At 44.0% G+C, this 13,952-nt stretch overlaps 1 protein-coding gene across 1 annotated transcript in view; it reads left to right on the top strand.

The window, feature by feature from the left end:
• Positions 1–13,952, top strand: part of gpc5a (glypican 5a) — a 136,732-nt gene that overhangs the window by 101,816 nt on the left and 20,964 nt on the right. The window lies entirely within an intron of this gene.

The following is a 13,952-nucleotide window of genomic DNA, read 5'->3' as shown; positions in this document are numbered from 1 at the left end:
ATGCAAAAGTGTCTGATTCATCACACTCCCTCAGCCCTCCACCGAGAGGTCATCAAGATCCCCCGGTCATCTCACAATAACGTTTCCCTATCCGGCCTGTCCGTCAATCTGACACCAGTCCCACGCAGCTGTGTCTAATCGCTTGTGTGTGTGTGTGTGAGTGTGTGTGTGTGTGTGTGTGTGTGTGTGTGTGTGCACGTCATGCCAAATTTCACCGGACACTGTGGGGACTCCCTCATCTATCACGCACCCAGCCAAGCTGCTCTCAGGCGCGGGCGTCACACATGGTATCCAACAGGGCTGGGCCTCCCTACTCCTCCTCTCCTCCTTCCCTCGTGCTCCTCCTCCTCCTCCTCATCTCCTCTTCTCTCCCCTGCGACCATTTCATGTGCGGTTCAGAGCCGTGCCTCTCACTCAGCAGGCCTTCTCTCTGCAGCTGTCTCACAGCCTCTGTCTGAGCCAAGCCAAGCTCACCACTCCTCTCCTCTCCTCTCCTCACCTCTCCTCTCCTCATCTCTCCTCTCCTCACCTGTCCTCACTTCTCCTCTCCTCTCCTCATCTCTCCTCTCCTTTCCTCTCCTCACCTCTCCCCTCGTCTCCTCAACTCTCCCTCGTCTATTCACCTCTCCTCTCCTCTCCTCTCCTCTCCTCATCTCTCCTCTCCTCACCTCTCCTCTCCTCTCCTCTCTTCCTCTCCTCTCCTTTTCCTCTCCTCATCCTCCTCTCCCTCTCCTCTCCTCTCCTCATCTCTCCCTTTCCTCTATTCTCCCCTCTCCTCTCCTCTCTATTCACCTCTCCTCTCCTCTCCTCTCCTCAGCACAGTGCAGTCTTTTAAGGACAGAGCTCGTTGCGTTCGCCCACAGCTCCCCTGTGCAGTGTAGTGCTCAAACAATGTGGACTAGCACATTGTAATATTAGATCAGATTAATGTTATCACCATTTTAGGAGGGGAAAAATATAGGTGTGCAGGTTTAAAGCCGTCCCGAGTATGTATTCTGTATATTGAAATGTCTTGCTTGGCCTGTGTTCTCCCAGTGGAATTTGGGATATTTATGGTCGGTCAAATGTGGAGGGAAGAAGGAAAGTAATTGATAATTCCTGGTACGATCGCTTTATGTAAGTGCCGGGGCTACAGTACAAGAGCATCTTAGGAAAAAGAGCGCTTATAGTTCTCACACCGACGTGCCTTTTCTGTTTTGATTTTTTTTTCCGCTAAGTTCACATTAAATGAGATTTGGAGATTAGGGGAAGTTGCAGATCAACAGACAGGCCTTCATTTCATTTCCCCTTCTCCCCGAATGGCACAAGAGCTGAGGGCTGGTATCGAGTTTTTGCTTACTTGCAGCGGAGTTTGTTAAGCTGCCTTGTGTTTTAATCACTAAGGGAAATTATGATGGACAGAAAGAACAGTCTGAAATCCCTTAATCTACTCAGCTCTCCTTCAGTTCCCCGAGGCTCAGCAAAGCGTGGAACACACAGTGATATTTTAGGATTATTTTTTTCCCCTTTTAATTTACACACTATGCTCCATCTTTCTATTTTGATACAGAATGAGAAGTGTACAGAGGAGATAAATGTGAAAAAATGCACTTGTCTGTTTCATGCTAGAGGGTTGAATTGAGTGATGTTTCCAGGTGCATGTTCTTCACATTGCTCCAGAGGAATCGGACGGATGTTATATATTTGTTTGCGTATACAAATGTGTGGGGACAACATGTTGATGCCAGTGGCAAGTAAACATTTGTCTATCTGCATTTGGCTGAAGCAGTCGGTTGGGTTTGGCTGTTTGTTCTCTACAAGCTCGACAGTTTGTCAATCTTCACACACCCCCTGCCACGCAACACCCCCCCCCACTCCCCCACACACACACACACACACACACAACCTTACCAACTTGGGCAGCAGCAGTATTGCCCGTCTCGCACATGCCAAGGATGACATCTGAATGTCAATAGAGCTGTCACTCTTGGGGCAAAGGTGTCATTCCTGTCGTCACCGGCTGCTCTGTACTCTTAACCCCTTTAAGGCAAGATATCTGTCTGCATGAAAGCTCACAGGCCCGGAGGCACACAGCATTACCATACCAGCGCTTTATCAACATCCAGAAACAACAACAACAAAAATAATATATTTAAAGGTGTTCACAGCTGAAAAGGAAAGGGAGGTTTGTCTTCTGTTTGAGAATTCTCAATTATTTGCATTGCATTGAAAGTCAGCAGCATTTAGTGAAGTCTCTTGTGAGCCCCTCTTGAGAAATGTCACCGGGCACTGGCTTTGCAGGCCAGTAATGGCAGCTGCTGTTTATGCAGCGTGCAGGAAAACGGCGTCAGGGAGACATGTTGGCGGCAGCAACGCAGTGATAAGAGACTCAATTTCCTGTGAGGACACACAAAGAGCGAATAAGAGAGGGAGAGATAGAGAGAGAGACAGAGAAGTGCAGAAGGGCCCTTTTGGTGGGCCTGTTATTAATTAATAGCCCGTCTCCTGGGGACATTACATGATATGAATCCCTGGGTCTTCATCACAGTTCTGGCGGGCTAATGAATGCTGAAGGTGAGCCTTTCGACGCGCTGAGATCTAATGATCCAAGGTATTGTGAGAGATGCTCGTAATGGAGCCAGTGGGGGTATCAAGATGCTGGAAGCTGATTATATATGCAAAAATCCAATGCATCGCGGCTCTGTAAAGCACTACACCGCACACATCTGTGAGATGTCCAAGATCAGCTTGCCTGTGATTGTTACTGTATGTCTAAAAAAGACATTTGTATTCACAGGAAATGACCATATGAATGAAACATATCTCTGTGCACTATTGATCCCATTAACCTAGCATGTTGTACAGATGATGCTCTTGCTGGTGTGTGAACTATGGGTTTTATTAGTCCTCGGTGGTACCATGGTTACTGAGATCTACAAAGACTAGCTTCAGGCTGATTACAGTGCTGCTCATTAATGTCCAGACACCTCTCTCTGTCCAGTCCTTAAAAAAGAAGGGGTGGGGTGGTTAAAAAGCCCCAGCCTCCCAACACACACACACACACACACACACACACACACACACAAGTCAACACTCACACTACACTATCGGAATTAGACACAGCTGTTTGGTGAGAGAAAAGCTCTTTTAATGTTTCTGTGTTTTGTTATTTTGTTTTGTGGGCTATGTTGGTTATAAAAGAACGGATAATAAGAAGAGTCACTGTGAAATATTTAGTAGATGTGTGGGTATGGCACCAGCTGTGTGGAAATGAGGTGGCGTGTCAAATAGTGATGGAAATGAACAATAATCATCAGCCTCAGAAACTGGGCTCAGGTCTCTCATTCATATCAGGAGATGAGAGTCCCGTCTGTCTCAGTGGACTCAACTGCCATTCGGCTGGCTGCAGAGATCTGCCTCTAAGTGCAAACGCAAAACCAAACGAGCACCGCCGAATGCGAGTTGGATGAGTCGCTGCTGTCCTTATGCATCATTGAAGAGCTGTTTGCTGCCGCGTTAATGGGCGCTGTAATATCTGCCGTGCGATTATCATGAACCATCGTTGTCATCATTAGACTTTGTTATCACCCATAACGTCACCTCTTCTAATGACACTCTCGTATCTCTCCCTCAACCTCTGGCAGTGAGACAACGATTGCCATCGGGGGATTATGGAGCATTAATTGTGATATCAAAGTTAGTGCCAGGGTTGTTTGAAAGTAAGGCGACGAGCGGTTCGCCTGGCTGTCGGCAGGACCTCGATGGGGAGGTGGCAGAGGTTGCACCCTATTAGCGTGTGTTAGACCGTGCCACTTGTCCTCCTCAGGGCAATGTCATATGTGGCAGCTGTTCCCCACCCAATTAAAAGGGCTGCTTTAGGAACACTGGCGCTCGGAGAGCCCTGTCAGGTCTAATGCGGTGGACCACATGCTGGCCCCGGAGCACAGCCACTGTATTTATGTTTTTTTTTAATACCTCACAAGATGTCGTGACCTCTCTGCGCGCCGCCTTGAATCCAACGGGAAGTCATTTCAATTTAGCGTCAACTTGAGTGTGTCAACTTGTCCATGCCACGGTTTACCGTTGATGGTCAAGTGTTCTCGAGAGATTCTATATTTTTATTTTCGTTTTGCCTTGAAAGTGGCTTCACCTCATTGTGCAGTAGTTTTTATGGTAGTGGAAGGGCTCGTTGCGGTTATTAATGCCTCCCAAGAGGCAGAGATCAGGGTCCCTTGAACAATACTTCCCCAATGTATTTTCAATGCAACGCTGATCCACCTACATTCTGTAATCTGTCACTTATTTGAACACCACTCAGAATGTACAGGAGTATTGGTATGGATGTGAGATGTCTTGCTTCATGGAGTTTTTTTTAAAGATGTCGAGGGCACAAGGCAATAACGCAGTGCATGCAGTGAATAAATACATAATTCCAGCTTTTTGCCTTTTTTTCTTATTATTTATTTACACAGATATATTGTAGATTAATCTTTTGCAATGTATCAAGTATTGCAGAATAACTGAATCGCGATATCATTATCATGGGCAGTATCAGTCAGTTGCTCTGTTAAATTTTTATTTTATTTTTTTCCAAAAATGTTCAGAAGGGAAATTGTCCAGAAATAACATATGGTTGATTTTAACATTATTCAAAAGTCAAGGTAAAGTTCCCAATTACAGAAGCACTGTCTGAGGCTGTTATCCCCAGAGAATGATAAACAGCATGATTTATTCATGGAAGAGCAACATAGTGTCACCCAAAGTTCTGATTTCCTCTGCTCTTTGACATATTACTTTGCAGCAAATTGCTCTAGCCGAGAAAACGGTAAATAAAAGAATAACTTCTCTTCGTTTTCTCCCTCCATCCTGTCTTTGCTTATTTTAAACAGCTGAATCACTATTTGGAAATGCAGCTCTGAAGTCATTACTAAATCATGTGTCGTGCATTACTCACTGGCACATTCACATCCTATAAGCTGACCTGTGTCCGCTTGTCTGACTGAGCTTTATTATCTCATTCACACAGGTAAACAATCAATAAAACGTCGAAAATGTCACATTTCTTAAACTCACATATTAATGTTCCCATGTCTATGTTCTGGTAGGTTAAAAAAATATAACATGCTCTATTTTCTGGCATGTGCATAAACCTACGACAAGTTGCACAATTAATGCTTTTTAGCTTTCTTGCTAAATAGATATGGTTCATGTTTCTCAAGAGATATTGTTTCTTTGACTGTTCCTTATTGGATCACATGGATTCTGCATGAACTATAGCTGATTTTTTTTATCATTCTTTCTCTGTTGCCATAGAGATTATATGGTCTGATCTTAAGAAGCTGTTAACACTGCAGGTAATAGTAACATCCTTGATTGGGGTCTCTGAATGGCAAAAATGGAGGACATTAAATCGAGTGTGCAATCGAAGTAATTAGCTGTTTCTTATGAAAAGTTTTCTGAATAACTGTTGTCAGTCAGCTTCCTATCAGGAAGAGGCCTTGTTGAGAGTGTTGGCTGCATAGCATATACAGTTACAGGCTCTTGCTTTTTTCCCTTCCAGTCAATAATGGCATTTGGAAATCCCTCTCCACTGCACAGTGAATACAGCGTTTGGCGGAGTGCTTAGCTCTGGATTACCCGGCACATGAGCAGTTTGAAGTAGCTTGGAAATCCTATCTGTCTCCAAAGTTCATGAAAAGTTCTGGTCGTCACCAAAAAGAAAATGCTGAAATTGTCAAAATCCCATACCTAGTTTTCCTTTTAGATGGTTAGAAATGTACATGTGTTTCTGTCATTTTTTAAAAAAAAACACAGAGGAGTGGTTGAGAAAGTTTCCTTGAGAAATGCAGTGGCTTTTTATACTATTCTCGATGCTACTTGCTTGGATCACCGTCTCATATGCAAAAAAAAAAACCATTCTCTGGTTCGGTTCCATAAAAGACAAGCCCTGCCACTCTTCGCCCATCAGCTGTGTACTTAGGAGAATACCTGCTGTCATTTTGAAGGGCATTTCACTTTACAACAACAGCTCTTCAAATTCACGTTTTCCCTTGAAGGGCTAGAATGTGCAAAAATGTCAAACGTCAGTTCCAACCCCAGCCTACCCCCCCAGCCCACCCCCCCTCCCCACCCACCCAACCCTCCACCCCACGCCTACCCAGCACCTCCCCAACAATTAGGTGCCACATTCATAGAGGGAGGCAGGAGCAATGTTAGCGGCAGGCCAGTGCATCTGTATTGTCGGCCGCATGTTTAACAGCACCGCACGTGTTGCTTCCCCCCACACGGGCCGCCCCGCTCCTCTCCACCCCTTAGTCCCATAACTGACTTAATGAGTTGCAGCTTGCATGCAGCAGGACGCCTCGCTGCGGTAATGGACCATGAAAAGGGCAAGCACACATCACGCACACATCATTCTGCGTGGCACCGGCGTAATCGCCTTGAATGCAGCCGAGTCACAACGACCAGTGCCAGGTGGCTTCTCAGTTGCCGAACCCAAAGCTCCATTACCGCGGAGCTGCCGAGCGACTGAGTTAGTTATTCAGCGTGGCTGTAATTTGACCTGTGTCTGTGCCTAATAACTGCAGAGCCTTAAATGAAAGACTTGTAAATTAATATTACGTTCACCCTTGAAGAGTGGTCAGCCGTTATATATAACTGTCTGGACTTTCTTGGCCAGCAGTTAATGTCTTGCCCTTATCTGAGTTTGTCCTTGAGTGTGCATCAGTGGAAGGGCTGAGCCCTCAATGTTCTTTCCCTCCATCTCTCTTTCTCTCTCTCTGGACTCTCTTTCTCTCTCTCTGGACTCTCTTTCTCTTCCTTCTTTACGTTCACAGTCCACCCTCACTATCTCTCTCTCTCTCTCTCTCTCTCTCTCTCTCTCTCTCTACCTCACTGGGCATAAAATGCTGCCTTCCACCGCGGTGCAAAAAGCACTCAGCTCACTAGCAGCAAGCTACAGCACCCTCAGACATGGCTCAGGAAAGCCAGGTCTCCCTGGGGAGCTGAGGGCCCCAAATGAACAGATTCGTAAGAACACACTCAGTAGACGCTTTAGCACAGCTAAATAAACTGTCACCACCATTACGTTTGTTTTGTTTTTTGTAAAGATTTTTTTTTTAGGCCATGGCATGTTGATTTGTGGCAAAACACGCTCATTTGTGTTTAGGCATTTGCTTTGGTGTTTTATTATTTGTACTCCAACTATTCATCCAGGCTCAAATCAGTTATCGTTTCCTCCTCATCTGAGGGGGGAAGCAAAATAAAATCACTCGCTCATTAAAGGTGCTCTAAGCGATGCTTTTGACTTCTGTTGACATTCAAACAAAACATAGAGCTAGCTCGCTACTTCCTCCCCCTCCCTCCCATGCAATTGAAACTCTCCTAAATGAGCATCTCGTCTGTGATTTGCTGGAACAGTTTATTATGTTTTTATTTGCTAGGTTTGCCCAGGTTGTTTTCGTTGCCGTTTTTGGAGCCTGGGCTCTCCACAGGGATTGCGTTTTTTTTACAGTGTATTTAAGACACAGGCAGCTAGTGGATGGTGGGGTGATGTTTGCTGTAAGCGACAAAAAAAAGATGCATCCAACTTTAAAGTCTGATCCTTCCATTTCAGATATAACAGACTGTGCTTGCTGAACAGAGCTGAGCTAGAGCGACCGGGATCGCAGATGCCTTAGTGAGAGGCTTATGGATCACAAATGTATTTCGTCTACCGTCAGCTGTGTTCAGTGGGTACTGGCGTACCCATGAGCTTCCGCTGCTCATCGCTGTCGTTTTTAGTATTCATAGCCCGGCGTTCATAAATATCATCATACCTCCTGGCCCTTTGTGCCAGTGCTATTTGTGAAGGGTTTAGCTCGCTAATTGGTTTTAAGTCACAATCATTGTTTGTCACGGCCTAATCCTTGCAGGAAGGAACGCTCTTTGTCTAGTGTGGCTGGAATGTTGATTTGCTTCTGTTTTAAGTCTGTCCGTTAGCAGTGTCTCGGTTGACATGCACTTGCATCTTCCTCAAAAATCTCTTCAAGACTTTCAATCAGCAACGCCTCATGCAAAAGCAAGGATATTATGATGTTCTCCAAAGAGGCATGCGCCTGTGTTTATGTGCAATCACAGGACATGCAAATGTAAGCTCTTAAAGCTGTGTTTACTGAACTCATTTCATCACACATACTGTATTTTACTCAAGTATTGCTGTGAGATTGCATGCAGTACATACACAATTTGCTGGCACTCTCTCAACATAATATCCATCTTGAGGAGCCCAAGCTGTAAAGCTAAAGTTTATGCCACTACATCTGAAAACTGTCTTTTTTTCCCCCTGTGCTATTTCAACTTCAGAGCTCGAACTCAATATCAATGTGCCAATAGGTGACCAAAGTTCGGAGGCACCCAAATATTGAGAGAGGCCTTGTGTTTGCAATCCTGGAGCCGAGATTTTGGGAGCAGGACTTTTGCCAGCTTACCCCTACTTGACCCTGTATAGCAGACAGGTCAGAGGGATCTTTCTCTCAGACCAGTGTGAGAAAACCAGGGATGAGTTAGACACACAAGTCCCTGTCAAGCTCTGACCAGAGCAGGACCGTCCAGTCGTTAAATTTATTCTAGTGCAAAGTTTTCTTATTTCCTCCCTCATTGCTCGTGCTGAGTATTAGAGCTGTGTTTTGGCATTATTGCACCCCTGTTGAGTTCACTTGAGATCTCAGTTTGAATTGCAATGATTGTGGGACAAAGGAACAAATGTGTTTCCTTGGAAACTTAACATGTGCGTTCCAAAAATGGCACTCTAGTTTCCGGATGAGACACTTCTGTGCCGCTGCCATTTGGTGGTGTATGAATACAAAGTGTATAAGGAGACCTTCTGAATATGCCTGGGATGAAACTGTGTATGGCATTTAAATGCAGTCTGAATTTACTTTCGTGCTGTTATCAAGTTTGTAGGTGCTAATCTAATTCATATGTATGTTCATACACTTGTCAATATTAAGCAACATTTGTTTTTCATACTCTGTAGAGAATACATGTTGCACAATGCATATTAATGGGGCAGAATGGAAGTTGGAAGAAGTTACGTTTGTTAGACGATTTCACAGAACTAATTGCTGTTCAGGAACAGTGCTTCATGTTTTGGACAGTCTCCTTTATTTTCCTGAGAGAGACCTTGGGGAAGAGGTTAAGATATTTGGTGGAAAAGTGTAGACAGCCTCTGACAAAGACTCTGTCAAAGGCTGAGCCCATTGCTAAGAGCTGGAATTCCGACGAAAGATATGTGGAACCCTCATTTCTCTCTCTCTCTCTCTCTCTCTCTCTCTCTCTCTCTCTCTCTCTCTCTCTCTCTCTTTCTCTCTCTCTATTATAGACACACACATAAACTCATACAGTCTCTCTCTCTCTCTCTCTCTCTGACAGCTGCAAGCAAACAAGTTAGAAATGAAAAGTGATTATAATGAAAAATGATTATAACTAAGCATCATATGACCTGTAGACACTTTTCCAATGATTTGTCTGTACCACAGGTAAAAGGCTAAACGTATCTCTGTGGCGAGGAGAGAAGGCTTGTATCAAAAGGGGGAAAAAATGACTGCAGAATGCAGTGTTGCATGCAGACACTGGCTGGCTGTTGTCCGTCTGAGTAGCTGTCAAGTTGCTGTGAGAGAGGGCAGCTCAGCTGTCAGACGCTTGTCATCCAGCACCCAGAGTGTGACCCTCAGCCCACGTGATCAGTACCTGGCGACCTCTTAATTGGCCCCCTCGCAGAGGACTGTCGGAGCCAGTTGAGTCTTCACCTCTTGACTCGGCCGGGACTTCCCCACCACCACCTCAAACTCACCCCCGCACTCAACCTTCCTCACCCCTTACACTCGGGTTAAGCCACATGGATGTCAAATGTACACAAAGCAGGGGCCTTGACGAGCGAAAGTGTCAAAAGCTGTTAAAACATATTCCTGCCAGAAAAGAGAAGCCAGGTAAAAATAGAAAAGTCCTGTCTGTTCTCTGAACCCTACCCCCTCACACACACACACACACACACACACACACACACACACACACACACACACACACACACACATATACACACATATACACACACCCCGCCACTACCAAACCACTACCACTGCTGCCTCTGCACTCCCCAATCCTCCCTGGATTTAGTCTTTTGTCACACCCATGCGTTGGATCATATCTGGGGCAGAAATGAGTGAGGATAATGAGCGATTGAAACATGCATGAGTTCACAGTGCATAATCGAGTGTGACAAAGACTTTATTTGCTCTGATGTGTGAAGATTTACAGTCTAGGGAAAAAAAAGTCAAAAAAGCCACCCTTGAGATTCAATGAAAAACTTATCTAATTGCTCTTTTCCCCTTTCACTGTAAATCACATTTCCTTCATAAACCTCTTTATTTTGGGAGGAATTCAATGTTCAGTCATTCCTAATTATGTTTATTTTATTTGCCAAATACAAGTTATTATACAGAATAGCACAGTAAGCGATATTTAGGATCAGTGTTGAAAAACTAAATGGATGGTTAAAAAAATCCTTTGAAGAGTGGTTTATTAATATTTCCAGCTGCACAGTCTAAATTGTGCATGTATATAGATGTAATGTACAGCACATACCCATTTTACAACAAAAGCTTGTTCTGTCAGCAAAACAAATGTTCTACCTCCCAGGCAATCTATCAGTTTTTTTTTTTTTTTTATTGCTATTTGTATTTTTTCCCTGCGTTGTTTTTTGGATGTTTCGAGCTTTATTTCAATTACCTGTTTGCCGGCATGCTCCATTTATACTTGTCAGCGTCCAGATCTCCCGCATTGCCATGACCACAAACAAGTCGCCACCTGAAGATTCCATTCCAGCATGCACACCCGTGCGAGCGAGCCAATGGTGAACCGCGGGAGTCTCCCCTGTGCTTGCAGGTCCTGCGCCATGCCAGACAGCAGAACACATCCCTTTCACATACGTAGGATTACTCTTACGCATGTTCCTGCAGACAACAAAGTGATGGATGATACATTATCCATAAGGGGAAAACTGGCAGAACAGCAATTCACGCGCCGTGTTGAGCCGTGCCAGCATGTATTTGTCTCCTGGGTCATATCCAGGCACTATGTGAAAAGATTTAAATCACCATCACCGCTCGTAAAAGCCAAATTTCATTTTAATGGGCTTGACGTGGAGAAATAAGCCACCCAGGGTCGTGCCAGCCAAACAGTAACAATTTACGCTTCAGGGAGGCTCAACTCAACAATAGGCTCTCTCTACTCCTTTTACATTACGCATGATATCTAGGATGCTGGACCTAAAAAGAACAGACAGAGTGGAGGAATGAGAGAGAGAGAGAGAGAGAGAAAGAGAGAGAGAGAGAGTGTTGTCAAAGTGGAGGGGGGGAGCAGAGAAGGAAAGAGAGGCTCAAAACACCTCTCCCCATGGGGCATTACACAGCAAAACAACGTTCATATCCACCCAACCACTGCAGACTTATACAAAGCATTAAAAACAAATACTGTGTTATCAGAAACAAACCTGAAGCCCTCGAACAGATTTCGACCTTAACAATCAAATAGGCTACTGAAGCATAGCAAAGCCATGAATATCTCTCTGACAAAAAAGTGGATTTTTTAAAGAATTGTGGTGCACAGAATGTTATGTTATGCCTTGGAGAGAGAGATTGCAAAGTGAAGTGAGAAAGGGAGACAATAGATTTGCAGATTTCACCTCAGTATTAAGTTATTCAGTTCCTATTCTTCTATGCATCTTACAGATACGCTACATGTAAAAATAAGACGGTGTAAAAGCATGTGACGCAGTTTCCTGCTCTCTGATCCTCTTCTCCCGTGGGCATTATTAGCTAAAGTCTTTATCAGGATTAGGAATAATATCTGATGCATCTGCAGTTTGCCCATTTGTCCTGAAATTTGCCGCAAGTGTGAATAATTGCACAAGGAAGAATAGCAGGAAAAAGCAAGGGAAAGGGTATGCATCGGGGTTGAAACATTTATGCCTTGAGGAATTCTTACCTTTGTTACGTGACTCCTCTCTCACCTCCATTGTGGTTTGCCATCATAGTATACCTATATGTTTACTTTATTTTTTGTGTTTATGTTCATGAATGTGCGCAAGCAGTTGATGCACATAAATGAAAATGTTTATCACAAAACGCAGGGCCAAATACCAAACAACTTATAGCTAATTACATTCAATAATTAGTCAATTTGCCATATTGTACCTTTCAATCCATCAATTTTACTCACATTATTTTGCTTATGATTTGATTAGTCCTCTTAATTGAACTCTTGTTATTCTGTCAGTGGTTTGAACGTTGAAACACAACTATACAACATAATTCAACATTACTATATTTGACATTAAGCAGTGTGTCCTGGCATTCTGCACAGTTTATGTGTTTCCTGAAAATTGTTGCGTTTAAATCTCAGAGCTCTCAGAGACAGTCTTTCATCAATGTTGCTTAAATCAATTCTATACAACTCAACATGCTGCACAACACCACTGATGATAGGACATGTCACAATGTTATTCTGTGAAGACACAAATACAGCAGGAAATGGCTTTAGTGAAACATCAATAGTCCTCTTGATGATGACCTCTGACCTCTTCATAAAGGTCAAACAACAAACAAGTCAAACAGCCTTTACTCAAGGTCGCAGTGTTGCATTCTTTGCCTTGAGGGTGCTGCAAACACTGCTTTCACCCTCATTTGTTGGCACACATAATCAGCAAGTTACAACATACAAACATACAAGCAGAAATGGAATAAAAATGAATAAAATGTAGCTCCTCCCAGTCTCCCAGGCAGTGGTTCTTAAACTGGGGGTCGGTTTTTAGTCAAAGGCTTCCACTGACATAATGCCTTTGGTGTTGACATAGCCTACCTATGAGAGAAGATATTTTCTAGCTCTGCCCTAGCAATGCCCATCTCGCAACATTTCGAGAGAAGGGGGTCGCGAAACTTAGCCCATGTCTTTTGTAGGGGGTCGCCAGACCAAACGTTTAAGAACCACTGTTTTATACCAATAACACTGCGATGTCAGTCACTGTTTACCAAAGATAAACCCTACCATGACCTAGCTGATCACTATGCTGATAGCCAGCTGTATCGTTTTGTCTCCCCCTCATTTCTCTCCACTAGTACCCCTGTGCCGTTTGTCCGTGTGCTTTACAATGACGATTTTCAGCTAACTTGTCTTAGCGCCCCTTGTCCAGGCAAAGGCTTTTTGTGATCTTCATCCATCCTTATCTGTCACAGGATCTTAATTGGAGGTGGTAATTATCTGACCACATGCTATTAAGTATCCTATTCGAGGAAGTGTGGTAACTGAAAATGAATGCCCATTGATTGGCCGAGCTGACATCTGATTACCTTCTTCTCTCAGATTAGTCTTGTATTGATCTCCAGTCCCTTGCTGTCCCCACCCATCGACCTGTCGCTAATGTGTGGCCGAAGCTTGACCATTCATTATTTGTGTTATGACTCACTCATCCATCCAGAGTGCCACTGATGTGCTCTGAGAAAATTGACTTTGGCCTGACAGTGGTCATTTGATACCAACCACCCCCTCCCCAGTCTATCGTTCATGTCCATTTAGAATACTTACTTTTGGGCCCAGTGCAGATAATGTGCTTTTTTTTTTTGGTCCCTGAGAAGGAAGGGTAATTTGCTGCCAAGGTTACCAAGTAGGACAAAATTGGCAAGTGCTCAGCATTTGTTAAGTTAAATGGATATCACTGAAATAAGCCTTTGCTTGCTTCTTTGCTAATGTAAAGCTACACATAATGTACACACAGGAACGCAGAGGTCATACATCATATGGTAACCTTATTTTGGATAATAGACTGTAAGGTATTTGAACTTCAGGTATCCTTGAATTTGACAGCTCTTTAAATCAGGCAGGTGTGTGGGTCCACCTGAATATATGCACAGTGAGATAGAGCTGTTTGCTGTGTCTGC

Source organism: Alosa alosa, chromosome 23 (assembly GCF_017589495.1).
Source record: "Alosa alosa isolate M-15738 ecotype Scorff River chromosome 23, AALO_Geno_1.1, whole genome shotgun sequence".
Taxonomy (NCBI): Eukaryota; Metazoa; Chordata; class Actinopteri; order Clupeiformes; family Clupeidae; genus Alosa; species Alosa alosa.
The sequence above is the reverse complement of the archived record's forward strand: the minus strand, read 5'-3'. Positions and strand labels throughout refer to the sequence as shown.